Raw genomic sequence first — 23,137 nt, 5'->3', positions numbered from 1 at the left:
AGAAAGCGGCATGCCAAACCAGAGAAGTCTTTGTAAATGACATTGGGTTTTGTAAATTTTTATATCACTAATTATTCAGAATCTATGAACTCCAATATAAATTTGGTCTAAAATTATACTAATATGTTTGGTGTCCAATAGATTCTAATATATTCTAATAATAACAATATAGCAAGAGAAAGAGTGAGAGAGAGAGAGAGAGGGAGAATTATTTTTCAGGGACAATATTTCCAGGTTTTCTCTGATTGCTGTTTCTTGCATTTTGCAACTTCTGCAGTTTTGTAATATTTAAGTTTAATTTTTCTCCTTGTAATCCAATCCAAGCCTTTTGTTTACTTTCCTTACTTGATAAAGATAGAAAACAGCTGGGTGCTAACAACTCTTTTTTTTTTTTCCCTTAGTCTTTTCTCAGAACAATACAAAACCCCTAATTTTCCCCATTCCCCACTTGATCTGATTGTTTCCCCAAGTCATATGAAAGAGTACTAGAAAAAATGGACGGTTACTTGTACAGTCTTTGAAAGTATGTCACACACATGCCTTTCTTTGCATTAAGCATTTAATAACAAAATATTTAGATAGCAGGATTCCTTTGGGGAAATGATGGATAAAAAAGAGATATATATTCTGATACTCTTCTATATTTTTGTTTCATTTGGTACTTTAAAACTGGAATGCAGTTATAATTGAAGAAGAGGCAAAAAGCAACCCCTGTTATATCTAACTGATCACTTGCATATATAATCATCTTCTCATTGGTAAGAAGAAGGAGAGAATCTGAATGGAGAAATATCTATGTTTCCAACTCTGATCAGAAATATTTATATTGAAACTTTATGACATTAATAGAATCCTTTGTGATTAGTATTTAAGTGTAATCCGAAAGATGACCAGCACTTGAATTTATGAAAATGAATCAATTAATGCAACTATGCAATATGATTATATTCATTTGAATATGAAACCATGTTGTTCTGTCTCATCAGATGTGAAGCATCCTCTAGGGAAATTTCTCTAACACTTCACCTTCATTAACTTGAGCCTCATTGTCCTACACCTGGACTCTTTCACTAACTTAGATACCAGAATTTACTAAAGGGCTCTAACCAGATGCAGCAAATAGAGAAGATGTCACATGCCATGTGGGACTGTAATATAGTGCACCTGACAACTGGCAGAACCCTTGGAAACAAGGCTTAATAGTTAAATGAGTGCAATTAAGTGTGCGGTTACATCTTTGCTGTCCCAGAATATGAGAATGCTTAATGTGACTCATCAGCCCCATTCCTAGTTCCAGACACTTAAAAACTAAATTGCATAAATAGTAAAAGCCACCGTAAATCAGTTTTACAAACGAATTGTTAAGAGCGCACTTTTGCTATGCTGGCTTCCTTTCCCTAACACAACAGTGTAGCGATGCTAGAACCATTTTCAGTTCTTCACATTTAACTTTACTCAATTACAAACTCCTTAAAATGTTATATACCCTGCTAGTGCAAACTATTTCTAACCCCTATCTTCTGAGGGAGTCCAGGGATGTCATTCAATTCCATTGCCCAACTCAAAACAACATTGCTAAATTAAGGTTAAGAGAAAAGTCTGCATTGACCTATGTTACAACTCCTATCCAACAGTCATTTTGAAACAATCAATAGTACAGACAGCCAAAAGTCCAAGATTACAAAAATTGCCCATTTGGACAATCAGTTCAAAAGAGAGGTAGAACATCGTTTTGTACTTCTCTGATCAATTGTTGTCAAAAAAAAAAGAGGAAAATATAAACTTCTACTCACAGTCAATAAAACCATAATTTTAACTTTTGCGGCAAAAAGGTAATGTCACAAGTTTGTAAACAGAAAGGAAGTTTTCAGATAGGAGGTAACATGAACACACTTGAAGAGTTTAAAGAAAAGATTTAAGGTCTTTGATAAAGACAGCAAGTGAAGAGCAAATAAAAGTGAATAACCAGCATGAGTTCAAGTCTTTCTGTTACAGACGACAGAAAGTATTCTCTTGTTCTGAAATTATTTTGCACACCAGAAAATTACCTCCATACTAAATCTTAATAAAGAAAAAGCATCATAAGTCTCAGTTTTAACAAAATGTAAAAACACCAAAATGTGTTATACAAGGGAAATATGTGAGGGAGTCAAATATCTACTACTATCATAGAAAAATATTTAGGATTTAAGTTAATTTTACCTGAAAATTCACTTCCCTATAAAAATATATGTATCAATAAAGAAGCTAAATTTGCCAGGCATGGTGCTACATGCCTATCATCCCAATACTTGGGATGCTAAGGCAATAGGATTAATATTTGGAGGCTAGAGTATGCTCTCTTAGTAAGACTTTCTTTCAAAAAAAAAAAAAAAGAGGGGTAGTGGCACTGAGGTAGAATGCCCCTGGGTTTAATCACCAGTTACACACACACACACACACACACACACACCCCAAATGATAGAATAAAACTAATTTAAAATAAGTTAACTTTATTCATTAGATATATGCCAAAGAAGTCTGTTAAATTTAATTACATTACTTCTGGGAAGAGATGACAACCTAAGGAAGCAGGACATACCAGTCCTGCTGACACCTGCTATCCATTGCCTTAAAAGCAGCTTTCTACAAAGCCAGAAAATATTATCAGTAGAGAAATAAAAGAATAGATACAAGATGGCAGGGGGAAAAAAGGTTAGAAGACCTATCCAAGAGCAGAAAAGAAACCCTCTTGCCTTGCAGCCATGGGTACTGCAACAGCTCCATCTTACCTCACTGCACCTGACTCTGGAGACAAACAGGAAAACAACCAAGGACCAGAGGTAGCAAAGCAGCTGCAAATCACTGGGGTTGTAAGCCATCAGTTCTTCCTGACAAAACACTGTCTACAACTTCCAACAGTAGTGGCAGCTGATCTTAACACGCCCTCCAGGGATCCAAAGTGGTGCTCAACACCAGAAAAGAAACCCGCCCACCTTGCTGCTATGGGCACTACAATGACACCATCTTGCCTCACTGGATTCGACTCCAGGGACAAGCAGAAAAACACCCAAGGACCTGAAGTAAGCGGCTGCAGATCAAGGTAATCCATGCCAATGGAACTCGAAAACAAGCAGGAGTAGCAACTATGATATCAGACAAGATAAATTTCAGCATAAACTTATTAGAAGAGACAAAGAAGGTCATTTTTTTTTTTACTGGTAAAAAGAACAATTTAGCAAGAGGAAATAACAATAGTCAACATTTATGCCCCCAAAATAGATGTAGCTGCTTTCATAAAACAAACTCTTTGTGACATTAAGTCACACATAAATCCCAATACAAAAATACTGGGAGACTTCAAGAGCCCATTTACACCATTAGACCTATCTTTTGGACAAAAGGTCAGTAAAAATGCCTAAGACCTAAAGAACACCATCAACCAAATAGACCTATTAAACACATATAAAATATTTCACCCAACTATAGCAGAGTTCACATTTTTCTCAGCTGCTCACAGAACCTTCTCCAAAATAGATCACATCCTGGACCACAAACTGAGCATTAGCAAGTTAAAAAAATGTGACATATTTTGTCTTTTCAAAACATAATGAAATTAAACTAGAAATCAACTATAAGAAGATCCAAAGAAACCACATAAATATGTGGAGACTGAACACCACACTGCTAAATAAATAATGGGTCATAGAAGAAGTAAGGAGTGAAATCACAACATTTCTAGAAGCAAGCAAAAATAGAGACACAATATATCAAAACTTCTGGGACACTTTAAAGGCAGTATTAAGAGGAAAATTCATAGCACTGAGTGCTCACATAAGAAAAACAGAAAATCACCAAGTAAAAAACCTAAAATTACATCTCAAAACCCTTGAAAATTGGGAACAATCTAGCACCAAAGCCAGTAGAAGACAGAAAATTATTAAAATCAGAGAAGAAATCAATGAAGTACAGAATAAAAAAAATACAGAAAGTCAACAAAACCTAAAGCTGGTTTCTCAAAAAACTAACAAAATAGATAAACCACTAGCCAACTTAACCAAAATTTAAAAAAAGAGAAAGAGAATCAACCCAAATTTCAAAGATAAGAGATGAAAAAAGAGATATCACTACTGACAGAGAATTATCAGAAACTACTTTGAAAATACAATACTCCAACATAATGGAAAATCTGCCAGACATGGTGGTAGATGCTTATAATTTCAGCATTCAGGAAGCTGAGACAGGAGGATTGCAGTTCATGGACAGCCTCAGTTACTTAGTGAGGCTTTCTGCAACTTAGTGAGACCCTGTTTAAAGTAAAGAATAAACAATTGGGCAGGGGGTATAGCTCAGAGTTTGAATACCTCTGGGTTCCATTCCCCAAACTGCAAAATAAAACATAAAAAGGAAAATCTGGAGAAAATTGACAACTTTGTAGATAAATACAACCTATCTAAAATGAGTCAAGAATATATAAAAATTTAAACCAACCAATAGCAACCAAAGACATTGAAACAGCAATAAAGAGCCTAACATCAAAGAAAAGCCCAGAACCAGATGGTTTCCCAAGTGAATTATATAAAACCATTATAGAAGAGCTAATCTCAATACTTCTCAATCTATTTTGTAAAATAGAAAAAAAATGGGACTCTCCCAAATACATTCTATAAAGCCAACATCACAATAATACCAAAACCAAATAAAGACAGCTCAATGCAGAAAAACCACAGGTCTATAACTTTGATGAACTTGGATGCAAACCTGTTAAACAAAATACTAGCAACACACATTCAAAACAACATCAAGAAAATCATACACCATGACCAGATAGGGCTCATACCAGGGATGCAAGACTGGTTCAACATACAAAAATCAATCCATGTAATTCATAATATAAACAGAACCAAAGACATAAGTCACATGGTAATTTCAAAAGATGCTGAAAAAGCACCTACAAAATCCAACATCTATTAAGCTAAAAGCACTGCCAAGAATTGGAATAGAAGGAACATACTTCAACATCATAGAAACAATCTACAATAGGCCCACAGCCAACACCATACTAAATGGAAAAAATCTTTAAGAATTTCTCCTAAAAATATGAATAAAACAAGGATATTTATTATCAGCACTTCTTTTCAGTATATTTCTTGAGACTCCTAGCCAGAGCAATAAGGCAAGAAAAGGAAATCAAAGGAGTACAAATAGGAAAAAAAGAACTCAAATTTTCACTATTTGCAGATGACATGATACTCTACTTAGAAGACCCAAAAAACTCAACCAAAAGACTCATAAAACTTATCAACAATTCAGCAAAATATCTGGACACAAAGTCAATCTTAAAAATTCAGAAGCTTTTCTGTATACCAACTATTAATCCACTGAAAAAGAAATCCAAAAAACACTTCCACTCAGGATATCCCACAAAAAAAAACCTTAAGAATAAAATTAACCAAAGAGGAAAAGGCCTCTACAAAGAAAATGATAAAACATTAAAAAAAGAAATCAAAGAAGATCTTAGAAGATGGAAACATCTTACATGTTCATGGATAGGCAGAATAACTATTGCCAAAATGGGCATACTTCCAAAAATGATCTATAGATTCAACACTATACCCATTAAATTACCAAGATCATTCCTCACAAACATAGAAAAATCAGTCCTTACATTCATTTGGAACAACACAAAACTCAGAATAATCAAAGTAGTTCTCAGCAACAAAAACCATGCAGGAAGAATCACAATACCCAACTTTAAACTATACTAAAGCCATAGTAATAAAAAACAGCATGGTACTGGCACAAAAAGATATACATAAATCAAAGGAATAGAATAGAAGACTCAGAAACAAATCCACATGCTTACAGCCAATCGATTTTTAACAAAGGGGCCAAAATCATACACTGGGAAAAAAGATAGCCTTTCCAACAAATGGTGTTTGCAAACTGGTCAACCATATTCAGAAAAATTGAAATAAACCTCACTTTCTCACCCTGCACAAGAGTTAATTTAAGATGGATCAAAGATTTTTTAAATTAGACCAGAGACCTTGAGGCTCTTTGAAGAGGTATAGGTCCAACACTGCAACACATAGGCACAGGTAAAAACTTTCTCAACCAGACTCTAAAGGCCAAGAAACTAAAAGGTGAATCAATACGTGGGACTGCATAAAGCTAAAGAGCTTCTGTACAGCAAAGGAAACTATCAAGAACCTCAACGAAGAGTCAAGAGAATGAAATATTTTGCCATCTACACCTATAATAAAGGGCTAACATCTAGAATATACAGAGAACTCAAGAATATCAGCACTAAGAATATAAATAAACCAATCAAAAAATTGGCACGTAAACTAAATAGGCACTTCACAAAGGAAGAAATTCAAATGGCCAATAAATGAATGAAAAAGTTCTCAACATCATCAGCAATTAGAGAGATGCAAATCAAAACTAATTTGAGATTACACCTAACTCCAACCAGAGTGGCAATCCTTGAAATCACATATAACAATAAATGCTGGCAAGTATGTGGAGAAGTGGGAACTCTACTACATTGTTAGTGGGATTGCAAATTAGTGCAACCACTTTGGAAAACAATATAGAGGATCCTCAGAAGAATGGGAATAAACTTACAACATGATCCAGCAATACCACTTCTGGATATCTACCCAAAAGAAAGGAAACCAAACTGCCAAAATAATGCATGATTATTTATGTTCATAACTGCACAATTCACCAACAGCCAAACTATGGAACCAGCCAAGATTTCCATCAACAGATGAATGGATTACAAAACTATGTGATATGTACATAATGGAATTTTACTCAGCCATAAAGAAAAACACAATTAGTTCATTTACAGGGATATAGATGGAACTACGGGACATTATGTTAAGTGAGATTAGTAAGTCACAAAAAAAATTAAAAAATGGATATTCTTACTAATATGTGGAAGCTAGGGAGAAAATATGTCATAGGAGGAACTCTAGATGAAGTAGCAGATTCTGTAGATGAACAAATAAGGAAACCTAAATGAGGAAATGAGAGGGGAGATCAGGGAAATTCTCTAATTCATGTGATGTACTTTAACAAACATATCAATGTCAATCACCATGCCAAACATGAGAAGGAGGAAAGGGGAAGGAATGGGGTGGTTATTGGGTAAGGGCTAAATGGGTGATGTATGCATGTATGTCTCCATCATTTTGTATCCCATTAAGATGTATGACTACAATGCACCAATAAAAATTTTAAAAAATTTATTTATATTATATTTTAGATATTGCCTCATGACATTCTAAAATCAGTTCCACAAGAAAAATTAAAAATAAACAAACTAAGAGAATAGGATTGCATATGTATCTGGTATATGGAAATAAAAACAGTCAATGAGGTCTATCAGATGCAAGTCTGAATACTGGAGCAGATGGCTTAATTGATAAGCATTTCAGACAGTTTACAGCCAGACATGAGGTCCAAAGTCTCAGTTCTTTGGGGGAAAAATACACCATCCTGAGAAAGCTTAACTAATAATAATAAGAAAGATTTATTAAATTCTAACCACTGGTTTACTTTGTTCAGAAAGGGTAATTTTGCTGAAAACCTGAGTAGCCTTTTTATTTCCAAACATAAAGAATAATAGATAATATATGTGCTATGACAATTTAAAGGTATAGGTTTAGTATAAACTGAATAAACCCTTCTTTATATTTATGAATAGGAATTAATTGGCATAGCACCCTAAACAAGTAGGGTGCTATGTAAATGTCATACTTATATCACTGGGTGACTGCGGTGACTTTTCTTTCCTGTTACATTTAATTAATAAAGTGGTTCACACTCAGCATATGGCATATGGCACTTCATTCACACTACTGTGAACTAAACCACAGAATGCTACATCACCCTTCTCTGGGTTCTTTCTTTCTTCTTCCCCATATGGCATTCAATTTTACAATGGATTTTTCTTTAGAAGCTCAGTGACTTATCGAGTATTTCATAGTTAGAAATCAGGTATGACTAAAAGACAAGAGCAAATTCCTATCACAATTACCTCCTGACTAGTGTCATAGATGAGGAGTCTCATCAATACATTTGTCTTTCCAAGAATATACGATTTCCAGAAAAAATTAACTAAAAATCAGTCTCACCCATTTGCCTTAATATGTAACTCTTATGATACTAGAATATTAATATTGAATTATTTTGGTTTAAATGAAACATTTAGTTCAAACCACTTACCCTCTTTAGAAGTGTGACCTGAGATGCAAGGAGCTAAACAGAAGCAGATCAAAGTATGACATAAGGAATCTTGCCATGACTTCTATATATAATCAGGGTGCAACCTCCAAGGTTCCACTGTAGGCATTTATGAAATGAATTAAATGCGAAAATGTCCTTCATGCTAACTGGCAGCCTCAACTCACTTCAGACTCAATGCTTGATTGAAGACATATTGCTTGATCATAGACAGTTGCCTAAATTATGTTGTAAGATGTATTTTGCCAATAAGAATGGAGATAGAAAATTTCATTAGCAGTCTATTACTACTCTTGATTCTAAAGTTTACAAGAAAGACCTTGCCTGAAATTTACACTCTGCTAAGGCCCTTATGTTTATGACATGGGGCAGTGGCTTTGTGAGGCTGTATTCTCCTTTAGTTGTTTACCTCTGATGAGAAAATTTCTGGACCTCTTTTGCCCTGTGTGAAAAACAGAAAATACCCTTTTTGAGAAATGAAAATAACTGTAGGCCATTTGTTTATACTTGATAAATTGATATTTATATTTCTCACCTATGTACAAAATATTTTTTGGACTATCTATATATTATATATTTTATCTGTCCTGTTTACAATATGTAATTGATCTCAGTCAATTACATATTGTAGAAGTTTGTATATATTTTTTCACTGACAGTGAAAAATTATAACAAGTTATATTTTTTTGGTTTCAAATGAGGCAACTGATTTCCATATTGGCTATATATTTTAAGAAGCTAAAAAAAAAAATTAGATTTACTTTTTTTTTTTCCTTTGGTGGTACTGGGGTTCCTGGAAACCCTTCTAACTTCTACCTCCAGGCTATACTCCCAGACCTATTTTTATACTTTTTTATTTGGAAACAGGGTCTCTTAAGCCAGCGCGGCTGGCTTCGAACCTGCGTGATCCTCCTGTCTCAGCCTCCCAAGCACAGGGATTACAAGCTTGCGCCACCACAACCGGCTAGATTTACTTTTAATTACACACTGCATGAAACAAAATCAATTACTCTATAGATCTTTTTTAATAAATGAATATTATATGTTACATGTATGCATATTGTTGATCATACTAACAGTTTCATAAATACAAATATTATTTTAATAAACAGAAAAAAATTTTATACTGATATCCTGTCACTAATTTTTATTGTCTTAATTACTAAAGATTAAATTTTATAAGATCATATGAAGTTAGAGGTAAAATAAATTACTTAAGAAATTGTATTTTTTGTTTCAGCAAAGAGAAGATGCAGTTTTTAAGATTTCAGATAATTTTAATATGTAAACCCCCAAATAATAAAATGCCTTAAATTGAAAAATTTTAAAACAATATATTATTTTACTATTTTAGTGTTAAGAATATTAATATTTGATAGTAATTAAATATTAATATTATTTAATAATTATTACTAATTATTTAGAAAGGAAAACATGCTGTTCATTCATTCACTGATATATTCTTTCATTAATTGTTCAAGAATACTTGGAGAATAATAGATTAAATAAAACAATTTCATTATTTTTATATTGTGCAAAACTTTAGTATTGTGCTAAAACCTGAAGATCTCATAAAATAAGTGATAAAGAAATTTAGAGACAGAAACTCTCACCTATAAAAATCAAAGGAGCCATCATGAAAAGTAGCAAAAGGATTTAGAAACCCTTTAGTGATTTCCTTACTTCTGGTGAAAACAGAGATTTTATTAAAAAAAAATAGTTTTTCTTATGGTTCTGCAATTTTATGTGTGGTACTTAAGATTGAACCCAAGGGTATTCTACCTCTGAGATACAACCCTAACCCTATTCTTTACTTTGAAAAGGAGTCTCACTAAGTTGCAGAGGGCCTCACTAAATAGCTGAGGCTGGCAGAGAAACTTCAATCCTCCTGTCTCGCCATGTGCCACCACACCCAGCTTCTGCAAAGTTTTATACATATATAATATTTGAAACAATTGTTATGTTCTGGAAATATTTTTACATACAACACATTGCAGAAATATGTGTACAAATACACACACACACACACACACACACACACACACTTTTAAATGTCATGTTAAAACAAAATTCAAATGCCAAGAGCTTAAATTAATTTTAATTAGGAAATAGGCCAACAGGTAACAACTCAGTTTGTTTTAGGAAAAATGTGAGCAGGTTAATTCACCTCTATAGGAAGTGATTAATAGCTTATGTTGCACCCTTGGATCCACACAATGGAGAATGATGTAGAGAGCAGAAGAAAATATTAAAAAAAAATTTTTTTTACTGATCTAATGAAATGAAGAAACAGGAACCAAGTATAAACAGCAATTTAGTTGTCTATGTAGAGATTGTATTTTTATCAATAAACTTGGATTCTAATGTAAAATTCTTTTCAGAACCAAACTATGCATGCAATGACAATTACATAAATAAGTGATGATTTTCAAAGTAACAACTAACCTTATAACACTGAACAGAAACTTTAATTTAGTCCAATAAGTTACTCTGCTATTATTTGGAATCATCAAAGCCCATCTTCAGTTACTTTTCTAGATAAAATTTCAATTTGTGTTTGTTTCTAGATCGTTTTATTTTAGATTTATTTGACATAGTGTAAATAAGCAAACTAAACCCCCAAAAAATCAACCACTAAGCCAAGAATGGGAAGGAGGGATAGGGAGGGAATGGAGTGGTAATTGGGTAGGGGCTAAATGGGCGATGTGTACATGTATGCCCACACAAGTTTTTTTTTTTATCCCATTATGATGTATGATATATGAATACAATGCACTAATAAAAATTATTTAAAAAGGTGACAGCATTTGAAAAAGACCAATAGAAATGAGAATGGGTAGTGAAACAGGATAAAAGGTGTAGAACCCATGGTATGAAATCTTTTGAATCAGCAACATGTGGGCAAAGTATTTGCCTTTGAGCTTCATAGCAGCCAGTCCAAAACAGATGTGTAATTATTTATATGATTCAGTATCTATAAGGCAAAAATAAATTATTCAAAAGGATTGTTGGTAATCCTAATAATGAAAGGAGACATATTTATTTCTTCTGTTTTGTTGACTCCATATGATATGACAAAATCTACTCAATCATTTGAATAGTAGAGGCAGTAGTGCGTTTCATCAAATTCTATATTTTTCAATCTATATTCATTTGATGTAATGCTAATGGCTTAAGCAGTAAAAATGATTTGAACCTGGTATGAAAATTCTCATTGTTTTACTTTAATCCATGAATAAAATTAGATCATCTACAAAAATTGGCTTATTGTGCATTATTCTGGCATATTTAATAATTATTAGTTCTTACGCTTGCTCTTTTGAGAATTGTTAGGTATTAGAGACTTTTATATTATACTGACAAAAATTCCAGATCAATTTCAAATGACTTCAAAATCAACTGAGAGGGAAGTACATGCAAAGTCCTAGTATATACACTGGGAATACTATTTTGGATTTCAAATAAAGAAGGAGGTAAAAGACATAACTTCTGGTATGGTCAGTATTTTATCTCCAAATGTACCTTTCTCCAACACAGAAATAAATGAGTAAGCAAACCTCTAAAATTCTATAGAAATAATCATCATGAGAATTTTAATTTAAAAAATAATATGAATTGAACATTACAAAAGTTGCTGATGATCACAAAATCTTTAGTATAGAAACATATATTTATATATATTAATATGTCACATGTTAATGCTATAAACTAGTAGGAAAGTTTTATAAGTTCATTGAATTTTAGACAATCACGTTAATTAATGAATCTAACTTGTCAAACATGAATTCAGTTCAGCTATGACTCATTTATCAAGGGAATGACTGGCTTGTCCAGTTGTTTATTAAAATATTTGTACTTTTAGCTATAAAATCATATCCTATTAATATAAATGTTTATTACCTGTAAATAAATTCAACATTCAGTTAATATTTCTGAAATACAATAGTAATTGTGTGTTAGTGTGTGTGTGTGTGTGTGTGTGTGTGTGTGTGTGTAGTGTGTGGGAGGGAGACATACTAGGAACTGAACCCAGTAGCATTCTACCTCTGAGCTACATTCGTCTGAGTTTTTTTTTTTTTTTTTTAATTTAAAAAGAGTTTCTAAAGTGGTGAAAGTCTCACTAAATTGCTAAGGCTGGCCATGAACCTGCAATCCTCCTGTCTTGGCCTCTGAGGTACCAGGGTACATACATATGCCACCTTACCAGGCAATAATAGTAATAATAATAGCTGCCATTTACTATCATTTTACAATGTGATAGCATTAGGGATACCAGAGGGACTCCAGATAATGGAAGGGAAATCTCAGCAAAGTTTGAATGGAAAACTAAGAGAGGAGGGAGGCTGAACTTGATTGATGAGCGGCTATTTCCAAATAGGTGTAAAAGTACGAATATAGCAAGGTTAGCCTGGGTATTAAGTATCAGGAGGGGGGAAGGGAAACGAGAGAGGGGGAGAGGGCACCAAATACAGATTAAATGTATAACATTTACTTTCAATAAAATAAATTTTAAAAAAACAATGTGATAGAAACTATTCTAGGTATTGCAGAAGAATTATTATTTACAAAGACTGGTTAAGCTCTATCAAGTAATATCACACAAGTGCCAAATAACTGAACCAGGATTTAAACCCAGACAGTTCAAGTACAGTGCATGTGTTTAGATACAATTCAATCTACAGCAAGAGGCATTGAAAATGTCATCTTAAACAGGATAAACTTGACTCATCTTCACACAGTTGGAAGAGCAACTGTATTTAATATGTAACTACAATAAAGATGTGTTAGATAATGTGGAGATACACAGCATGTGAGCTAAATTAACAGAGAAAGAAAGCAACCAAGAAAGAAGAGAGGAAGAGACCTATAAAAATAGGTAAAAACTTGAGGAAGAGTTTGGAAAGAAAAGTCTTCCAGAAAATTATATCTGTGACATCTTAGGATTCTAGGAATTTATATTTAGTAGTTATATTTAGTTATCTTTGCCAGTTTAGTATATGCCAGAAAGTTATGACTATATTGATGGAATTAAAAGATTTACCACTTCATCTTGCTACTTCCTCAAGATTAAGAGTTTAAATCTATAAAGTTCTTAAATTGTACAACCTTTTTCTGAAAATAGTACTGCAAATTATATGGCAATAAATTTTCTTGTAGTGAGTTTAGTTAATTTTAATATTAACATTCTTAGCATTACAATCCTTCAGTGCTGAAGCATCTGCTGCTAAATGTTTGGTGTATTAATTCCTTCAAAAATACATAAAGTCATTTTTAATTTATATACTATTATTATCTAATACAGTTTCATGAGTTAGACTGTATGAAATAATATTTGCAACCTAACTGGAACACAAAGAATAAGAATTAGTCTTAAAAGCAAATAACCTAGTGCCCTCGGGAGAACATTTTATGCCATACATTGCAAGCTGTCCAGCTATAAAGCTAGAGATGTCATTTCTACAACATGAATTCGGAGAGTAAAGGACCCTCTAAAGACCTCCACCTGGCCCCTTTGTCTGCCCTAAACTGGAGTGCTCAGCAAATCTGAATCAATGATCTGCACTAATACCACAAATCATTGGCATGGGGAGCAAAATAGAAACAAGACACTCAAGGTTTTGCCATTATAAATAATCACATTGTTAAAGAAGAAAACCAATGGCAAAAAGTAATGATTTTCAAAGTAAGTTCGTATTTTAGCCTTCACAAAATGGTTATATTTTGGGATTTCTACTTGGTACATAGGTTAAGAATATGATTCAATCTTGTTATATACTAATCTTTGGCAATATTCATCATCATATGTTTTGCATTGTTCATAAAGTTCATTTTCTCAAAGTAATACAAATGATTATTTTACATTATTTCTATCTATAAATGTAGTACATATAATTTTGCTAACACCGTGCATCAAATATATTGTATAATCTAATTTAAAAAAAAAACTAAGCCTACTTAATTGGATGAAATTCTAGATTTCATTTGATGCATTTAACTATTTTAATATTAATGCATTTTAAAAATAAGAGTCATATTCGTATTTAATTTTCTGTACTTATTAAACACTAAAATATAATAGTGTCTATATAAATATGACCACATTTTTCTTGTAAGAGGCATTAATATTTTATGATTTTTTATGAAATATGCTTTAGTTTTTTAATGTGTAAAGTTCAAAAGTCCTATTCCTATCTGTCTTCTGGCTCTCCTTTCTAACTCTTTGCATCACTTAACATTATGAATTTAGGAGTCACCCTTAATGATTAATGAAAGATTATATGTAATTCTAAAAAATAAATGGGGAGAGACAGGAAAATGTACCATCTTTCCCCAAGTAATTCCAGAGTTGAACATTTGCCATTTTGGTCATTTACTCAGTCCTAACCCTTTGATTGCTGAGAACTTGGCCTATACTTCCATACCAGAAATGAAAAAAGTCATGACCTAAAGCCTGAAAAATTATAGAGAAAAATTTTTCAGTCAAAAAGCACTCATTGTTCTGATGCTATTATCATAACAAAGTCTTTTTAAAGGATAAAACTGTAACACCATGAGTCATGGGAGGAAACACAAGTTCATCTGGCCATGCTCAATTCAACTGTCAACAATACTAATAAATCAAGTCTTTTAATGAAGACAGTGGCCATCAGAGGTGTCAACTCAGGTACAAATGTGTGCTCATTGACAAGTGCTGTCATAGATGAAATCATAATGCTGGAGATTATGAAGTAGCTTCTTTCCTTTCTGTGTGTGTGTGTGGTATTGGAGGTGGAAACTAGGGGCTTCCTACCTCCAGTCAACACTCCCAGATCTATTTTATATTTTTATTTGGAAACAGGGTGTCACTAAGTTGCTGAGAGCCTCACTAAGTAGCTGAGGCTGGCTTTGAACCTATGTGATCCTCCTGTCTCAGCCTCCCAAGTACTGGGATTACAAATATGTGCCACCACATCACACCCAGCTAGTAGCTTTTTTCTTTAAAAATTTACCTGTATGTTTTAAAAATCACAAAGTATTTTAACCCTATGTCAATAAATTTTTCATCTCATCTCATAAGAAATTCAAAAGCAGAAATTTTAACAATTAATTTACAGGCCCAGTTGTGGGCATTCGGAGGGAGCCTGGTGGCCACTCTCAACCACAGGACAAGTATTCCGTGCTATTCCCGACTTAAAAGGAGCGCAAGAACCTGCCGCTCATTGTGTGGCTGCTGGTGAAGAGCTTCTCTGAGAGTGGATTCAGCTATGAAATTATGATCATAGATGATGGAAGCCCAGATGGATCACAGGATGTTACTGAGCAATTGGAAAAGATCTACAGGTCAGAAAAAATTCTTCTCTGACCACGAAAGAAAAGGCTGGGCCTAGGAACCGCATACATCCATGGCATCAAACATGCCACAGGGAACTACATCATCTCATGGATGCCAATCTCTCTCACCACCCAAAATTTATTCCTGAGTTTATTAGGAAACAAAAGGAGGGTAATTTTGATATTGTGTCTGGAACTTGCTACAAGGAAATGGTGGTGTATATGGCTGGGATTTGAAAAGAAAATTAATCAGCCATGGAGCCAATTTTATTTATTTTATTTTATTTTTTTTTATTAAAAGCAAATAACTTTAATCATGCATACTTTAGGTAGACAACATAATGTTATGAGGTACATACATATCATAAAATACTTACTACACCTAAACAATTCACCACAGGGATTGTCTCACATAGTCATTTATTTTTGTCTTTTATGGCAAGATCAGCTATAATTATTTAATAAAAATTTGGACTACAGTTCACTTTTTTATCTATAGTCTTAATGCTGTTCATTATATCTTTAAAATTATTCATCCTATTTTCTGCTGATTTGCATCCTCAGGCATACAGCTCATTTCCTCCCTCTGCGCCTACTCTGGTAGCCACTGTTTTATTCTCTGTTTATGCATAGTTGACTTTAAAAAATATATATTAAGCATGTAAGTAATCTCATGAAAAAAACGATTATTTTATAAGTGTATTCTAGATACATATTAAAACAAATTGTGAAACAACAAATTTAGAAGTTTCAGAAAGACTAAATATTGTGCAAGTTAAAAAGGGACCTCATAATGCTATGAAGCTTAAAATTAGTGGCAAGATTTTTTTTTTTTTTTGGTTTTAAATTTTATTTTATTTTATTTTTTTAATTAATTTATTTTTTAAATTGGTGCATTGTAGTCATATATCAATCACATTGGAGTACAAGACTTGAGAGGATATACAAGCACACATCATCCAATTAGCCCTCCTCCAGCCCCCGTCCCATTCCCTCCCCCTCCCTCCATCCCACACTTCTTTGGTGATTTACTTTGATACATTTGTTTATGTACCTCCTGCATTTTAAAGAGGCTCCGTCCTCCAGTATTACATACCCTCTGATTGATCACATTAGTTGCTTAACTATAGGGCCCTTTCTATAGCTCAACCTCTTCCTGTTGCCCTTTTCCTCCTAGTTATTGCTGATTAAGAGAAGCGTCTGATTTATATTTTCTGCGATATTTCTCTGTGCATGCTGCGTTGCAAGTACCAATCCCACTCTTGATGGTCCCAGTAGTGGCCTGGCTACTCAGTGGACTGATCCAGACCTCGCTGGCTCACGCAGCAGCCTTGCCTCATGGGAGGACCCAGTTCTGGTCTCGCTGGCCCCTGAACCGGTCAAACCCCTAAGCTGGCTTTGGTCCCGACCTTGGAGGCCGCAGGAGTGAACTTGCCTCACGCCAGGCTCCGATGCTGGCCATTGGCCCCTGCACCGGTCTAACCCCTTGGCAGGATTCCAATCCCGGCCTCGGAGGCCCCAACACTGGTAATGCCTCACGGCAGGCTCCGCTGCCGGCCTCACTGGCCCCAGCACCGGCCTAACCCCTTGACAGGCTCTTATCCTGGCCTCAGAGGCCCCAGTACCGGCCTTGCCTCACGGCAGGCTCCGATGCCGGCCTCGCTGGCTCCAGCACCGGCCTAACCCCTCGGCAGGCTCTTATCCTGGCCTCGGAGGCCCCAGTACCGGCCTTGCCTCACGGCAGGCTGGAGCCAATTTTATAACTCAGATTTTGCTGAGATCTGGAGCATCTGACTTAAGAGGAACTTTCAGATTATACCGAAAGGAAGTTCTGCAGAAATTAATAGAAAAATGTGTTTCTAAAGGCTACGTCTTCCAGATGGAGATGGTCATCTGTGCACGAGAGTTGGACTGTACCATTGGTGAGGTTCCAATATCTTTTGTGGATTGTGTCTTTGGTGAATCCAAGCTGGGAGGAAATGAAGTAGTCTCCTTCCTGAAAGGACTTTTGACTCTCTTTGCTACTACATGAAAGAAAGTCACTCCCTCATACCCACCTTCACCTCGGCGTAAATGTAAAGCCTGGTTATTAGTCTGTTTAATTTTATAAAATGTACTCTTAGATTGTGAACTGTAAAAAGAAACTATATTCCAACTTCCTGTCAACAATCTTGAAAGTTTAAGGAAAGCCTGGAAAATTGTGAAAAAAATACCTAGTGACACTAGGTTGGAATACTGTAAAGAACATATAGAAGATTTTAAGCAGTTTGAACCTAATGACTTTTATTTGAAAAACACTACCTTGGAGGATGTAGGACTGTGGGACCCTTCACTTACAAAGAACCAGGACTATTGGACAAAACCTTTTTGCTGCAGCGCTTGTCTATTTTCCTCAAAATTCTCCTCTGCCTACAAAAGTCATTTCTGGAATGTCCATAGTGAAGACTTTGAAAATAGAATTCTCCTTAACTGCCCCTACTGTACCTTCAATGCCAACAAAAAGACTTTGTAAACACACATTAAAAATTTTCATGCTCCAATCGCCAGCGCCCCAAGTATCAGCCTCAGCACTTTCAAAGATAAAAACAAAAATGATGGCCTTAAACTTAAGCAGGCTGACAGTGTAGAGCAAGCTGTTTATTACCGTAAGAAGTGCACTTACTGAGACCCTCTCTGAAATCGTGAGGAAGCACATTTACAGGGAACATTTCCAGCGTGTGGCAGCACCTTACATATCCAATGCAGGAGAGAAGTCACTCAACGGTGTGGTGCCCCTGGGCTCAAGTGCCTGGGAAGAGTGCAATATTCACTGCAAGTGATGCCTCTTCATGCCAAAGTCCTATGAGGCCCTGGTGCAACATGTTATCAAGGACCACGAGTGCATAGGCTACCAAGTCACTGCCATGATCAGACACACAAATGTGGTGGTTCCCTGGGCCAAGCCCCTGATGCTTATTGCTCCCAAACCTCAAGACAAAAAGGACATAGGACTCCCTCCTAGAATCGGTTCCCTCACCTCTGAAAACATCCGGTCTCTACCATCACAGCAGATGGTGAATCGAATATCCATACAAATCCTAACTTAAATTCCATGGGAGTCAACATAATGTCCAATGTTCACCTGCAGCAGAATAACTACAGAGTCAAGTCTGTAGGCCAGGGCTACAGCGTAGGCCAGTCCATGAGCCTGGGCTTGGGTGGCAATGCCACTGTCTCTATCCCTCAGCAGTCTCAGTCTGTGAAGCAGTTGCTCCTGAGTGGGAACAGTGCCGGCAAAAGTACAGGTTCCAAAGAGAGGACTGAGGATGAAAGAATTCAATTCTAAGATTTTTTTTTTGGTGGTGGTACTGGGGTTCTTGGAAGCCCTTCTACCTTTGAGCTACACTCCCAGACCTATTTTTTATATATATTTTTTTGGAAACAGGGTCTCTTAAGCCAGCACGGCTGGCTTCGAACCTGAGTGATCCTCCTGCCTCTGCCTCCCAAGCGCGGGGATGACAAGCATGCGCCACCACACCCGGCTCAATTCTAAGAATTTAAATCAAAGAATTTTAATTCAAGCATGGAAGGATCGCCAGTCCACTCCCAGGTCAATATCTCTTCTGGCTGACCCTGGGTTTATTTCTCTTGTGCATGGGAGGGTCACCAATCTCTATTGGGCCAACCCCAGGTTTATTTCTCTTGTGGTATTTATACAGTTTCTTACACAGGAAAACAATAATGACATATCCAAAGTACCTTACATCACAGGCAGGTCAATCATTACCCTCATGCCATCACAAACAACATGAACCTAATCTTCTCTCAGACCTTTGAACCATCCATGACCCCAAACCTTGTTGACTCTGGGTGAAGGACAGTCAGCTGAACAAAGGACAGTCAGAAGTATTCTTTTAGTAAAGATAAGGGGAAGACTTTAGTGGCTCTCCACAGAACGGAAAGACTTTAATGGCTCTCCACAGAACGGAAAGTCACAGGCTTGGAGCAGAGCAGAGGTCCCAGGCACCAGCAAGGTTCTCCCTGCAGGCTGCTAATGCCTCTTCTCTTTAATCAGGCCAGTTAAAGTCTCCTTCCCTCTATCAGTCCCAGGCCTCCAGAGTATTGGGTCAGTCCAGTTCCAAACCTACATCGGTTGCCACAGGCCCTCCGCCAGTCAATACTTCTGCAACTCAAAAGTGGAAAATATGTACCATCTGTTACGAGCTTTTTCCTGAAAATGTCTACAGTGTGCTCTTAGAAAAAGAACATAAAGCTGAGAAAGTCCCAGCAGTAGCCAAATACATCATGAAAATACACAATTTTACTAGCAAATATCTCTATTGTAATTGATATTTGTCCACAGATACCTTGCTTATCCACATGTTGATTCACGGTCTGTCTTGTCCATACTGCCGCTCAAATTTCTATGATGTGGAGAAGATGGCTGCAAACATGCAGATGGTTCACATCGACAAAGAGATAGGGCCTAAAAGAGATTCTACTTTGAGTTTTGATTTGATGTTGCAGCAGGACAGGCACACCAACATCCACCTCCTGGTGACCACATACGACACAAGGCATCCCCCAGCCAAATCTGTTGCCTACCATGCCCAAAACAACCCTCTGGTTCCTCCAAAGCCACAGCCAAAAGTTCAGTAAAAGGCAGATGTCCCTGTTAAAAGCTCATCTCAAGCTGCAGTGCCCTATAAAAAAAGATGTTGGGAAAACCCTTTGCCCTCTGCTTTTCAATCCTAAAAGGACCTATATCTGATGCACTTGCCCATCACTTACAAGAGAGGCACCAGGTAAATCAGACAGTTCATCTGGTTGAGAAAAAGTTCAAGTACAAATGTATTCACTGCCTTGGTGTGTACACCAGCAACATGACCGCCTCAACCATCACTCTGTGTTGGGGTCTGCTCAAACTGCCTGACAGAATTTCTGATGAATTAGCTATATGTAGCGCCAAGCACATTGATGTCTATACAACCAGCTGACAGAACTTCTGATGAATCAGCTACATGTAGCGTCAAGCGCAGATCTGCACAACTGCCTGAACTTCCGATGAATGAATCTGCAACATGTAGCGCCAAGCAGATATGGAGGGCGTAACTAATCTCCTTGCCCCTGCTAGCCCAATTTGGTAATGTTGAGCCTTATTGGATCAAATAATGCTTCTGTGCTCGTTAACCCCTCGTGCACTGGATAATGATTGGCTGCAAGTTATGTACTTTACACATGTAAGAGTGACCTTTAGCTTGATAGGTTAGAATAGTTTCCTGTTGGAAATCCCCCTTTTTTGCTTTAAATTAGGTTGCCTTAGAGAAATAAACGAGATCCTGCTTGACACATCTCCCGGCTCGTGTGGTTCTGTTCGGGCCGTCGGCACTCAACCTTTCATCTCAGCCCCACAGCTGATGGGCTGGACCCATCAACTCTGCATCTAGTTGACTGCAGGGGTGTTGGGAAAACCCAGAACAGCCAGGATAAGACAAATGCCCCCTCCCAACTCAATCTGTCTCCAGGCCTGGCACCTGTGAAGCACACCTACGAGCAAATGGAATTTCCCTTGCTGAAGAAGCAGAAGCTGGATGATGACAGTGACTCTCCTCTGGGTTTCTTTGAAGAGAAGCCTGAAGAGCCTCTAGGTTTTAGCTTTAGACCCCAAGGGTCATGAGGATGATTCCTACGAAGCCAGAAACAGCTTCCTCACCAAGTATTTCAACAAGCAGCCCTATCCCACCAGGAGGGAGATCGAGGAGTTAGCAGCCAGCCTCTGGTTGTGGAAGACCGCCATTGCTTCCCATTTCTGTAACAAGAGGAAGAAGTGTGTCCATGACTGCAAAAAGTACAAGCCTGGTGTGTTGCTTGGCTTCAACATGAAGGAATTAAACAAAGTCAAACATGAGATGGATTTTGATGCTGAGTGGCTATTTGAGAATCATGACGAGAAGGATTCCAGAATCAATGCCAGTAAGACCGTGGACAAAAAGCTCAACAATGGGAAGGAAGACAACAGCTCCTCCGATAGCTTTGAAAATTCGGAAGAAGAGTCCAATAGGAGCAGTAGCCCTTTTGATCCTGTCTTTGAATTTGAGCCTAAAATCCCTAATGATAACCCAGAGGAACATGTACCAAAGATGATCCCCAGGGACGCTTTAGAATCTGAGGAGAAGCTAGACCCAAAAGAGAAAGATGGTTAAAAATATGAAACTATTCATTTGACTGAAGAGCCAACCAAACTAATGCAGGATACTTCTGACAGCGAGGTTGACCAAGAGGACGTCATGGGATGGATAGAGGGTGCATCGCCATCCAGAGCAGGTCTGGCTCCCAGCAGGAGTTGGACTTGAGGATACAGCGTTTGGGATGAAGCCCGGAGCCTGGCCCGATGAGTCTTCCCAGAGTGAAGCTGCAAAGGGCAGTAAGTCGGCCGCTGCGCGAGGTGACCAGGAGCAGCCCCAGTGGGAGAGTGGCTCCTGTGGGAAGGTGGAAAGGTTTTGGTCCAAGGACCAGTCACAGTAGAAAGATGCGCCTGAGAATGACAAGTGCTTGGCCACCCCACAGATCGAGTGGCAGAATAGGACACTCGGCCATCCCTGTGCTTATTTCTAAGTCGAAGACACAATGTTTGACTGATCTTGCTTCAGAACCGTCTCTGACAGACACGGTAGCTAAATGTGAAAAGCCAATGAGCTGGTGGCTCACGGACACCCGCGAGGAAAGCGGAGGCTGGCCCGGCCACCTTCTCCACCGCCTGCCCAGTGCAGCACTGGGCTGGGGGGCCCCAAGGCCCAGAGGAGGCCTCCCCGGACTGCAGCGGCGGGCGACAAAGCTGCCAGGCTTGGAGGGTGGAGGCTGCAAACCTCAGTTCTTTTTGATGTATTCATTCTGAATAGTTGAAATGTATATTTGTACAGGTTTTTTTTTTTGTTTTGTTTTGTTTTTTTTTGGTGGTACTGGGGTTCCTGGAAGCCCTTCTTCCTCCGGGCTACACTCCCAGACCTATTTTATATTTTTGAAACAGGGTCTCTTTCGCCAGCGCCACTGGCTTCGAACTTGCGCGATCCTCCTGTCTCCGCCTCCCAAGCGCGGGGATTACAAGCGTGCGCCACCACGCCCGGCTGTACAGTTTTTTAGACCTATTCAAGTGATGGTTATGATACTATTAATGTGTGCCCTGCCGTAGCTTTGTTGGCTGTTGTTGTTGTTGTTGTTGTTGTTGTTGTTGTTGTTTAGTGTTGCCTTTGCTGTGTAATAAATGCTATATCTAGTTTACCTAGCAAAAGCTTGAACCCGCGCTAGTATGGACCTTTGGACAGACTTAGTTTTTGCACATAATCTTGTACAATCTTGCAACAGAGGCCAGCCACCTAAGATATATATCTGGAGTCTTTTGTATTATAGAATTTTTTTTTTGTTCTGAATATTCTTGACATTACAGCTGTCAATAGCAAAATAAATAAATAAATAAATAAATAAATAAATAAAATAAAACTGGTATTTCAGATGTTACTGAAATCTGTTAAGCTAAAATCACAAACAATTGACTTTTCAGCTACTAATTTTGACACCTTTTAGATCTGTATAAAAGTGTGTTGTATTGAAGCAG

General features: G+C 36.9%; 2 pseudogenes across 2 annotated transcripts; both read left to right on the top strand.

The window, feature by feature from the left end:
• Nucleotides 1-14,820: 14,820 nt before the first annotated feature.
• On the top strand, nt 14,821-17,578 carry LOC308266042 (dolichol-phosphate mannosyltransferase subunit 1-like; annotated as a pseudogene). Its single transcript has 3 exons — nt 14,821-14,899; nt 15,330-15,799; nt 17,359-17,578. The product of its transcript is annotated as a dolichol-phosphate mannosyltransferase subunit 1-like (transcript).
• Nucleotides 17,579-17,683: 105 nt separating this feature from the next.
• On the top strand, nt 17,684-22,140 carry LOC308266041 (activity-dependent neuroprotector homeobox protein-like; annotated as a pseudogene). The gene is made up of 3 exons: nt 17,684-18,812; nt 19,509-20,484; nt 20,940-22,140. The product of its transcript is annotated as an activity-dependent neuroprotector homeobox protein-like (transcript).
• Nucleotides 22,141-23,137: the final 997 nt, after the last annotated feature.

Source organism: Muscardinus avellanarius (assembly GCF_963383645.1).
Source record: "Muscardinus avellanarius genome assembly, chromosome: 8".
NCBI classification, from domain to species: Eukaryota; Metazoa; Chordata; class Mammalia; order Rodentia; family Gliridae; genus Muscardinus; species Muscardinus avellanarius.
Note: the sequence above shows the minus strand (reverse complement) of the source record. Positions and strands in the feature narration are given on the sequence as shown.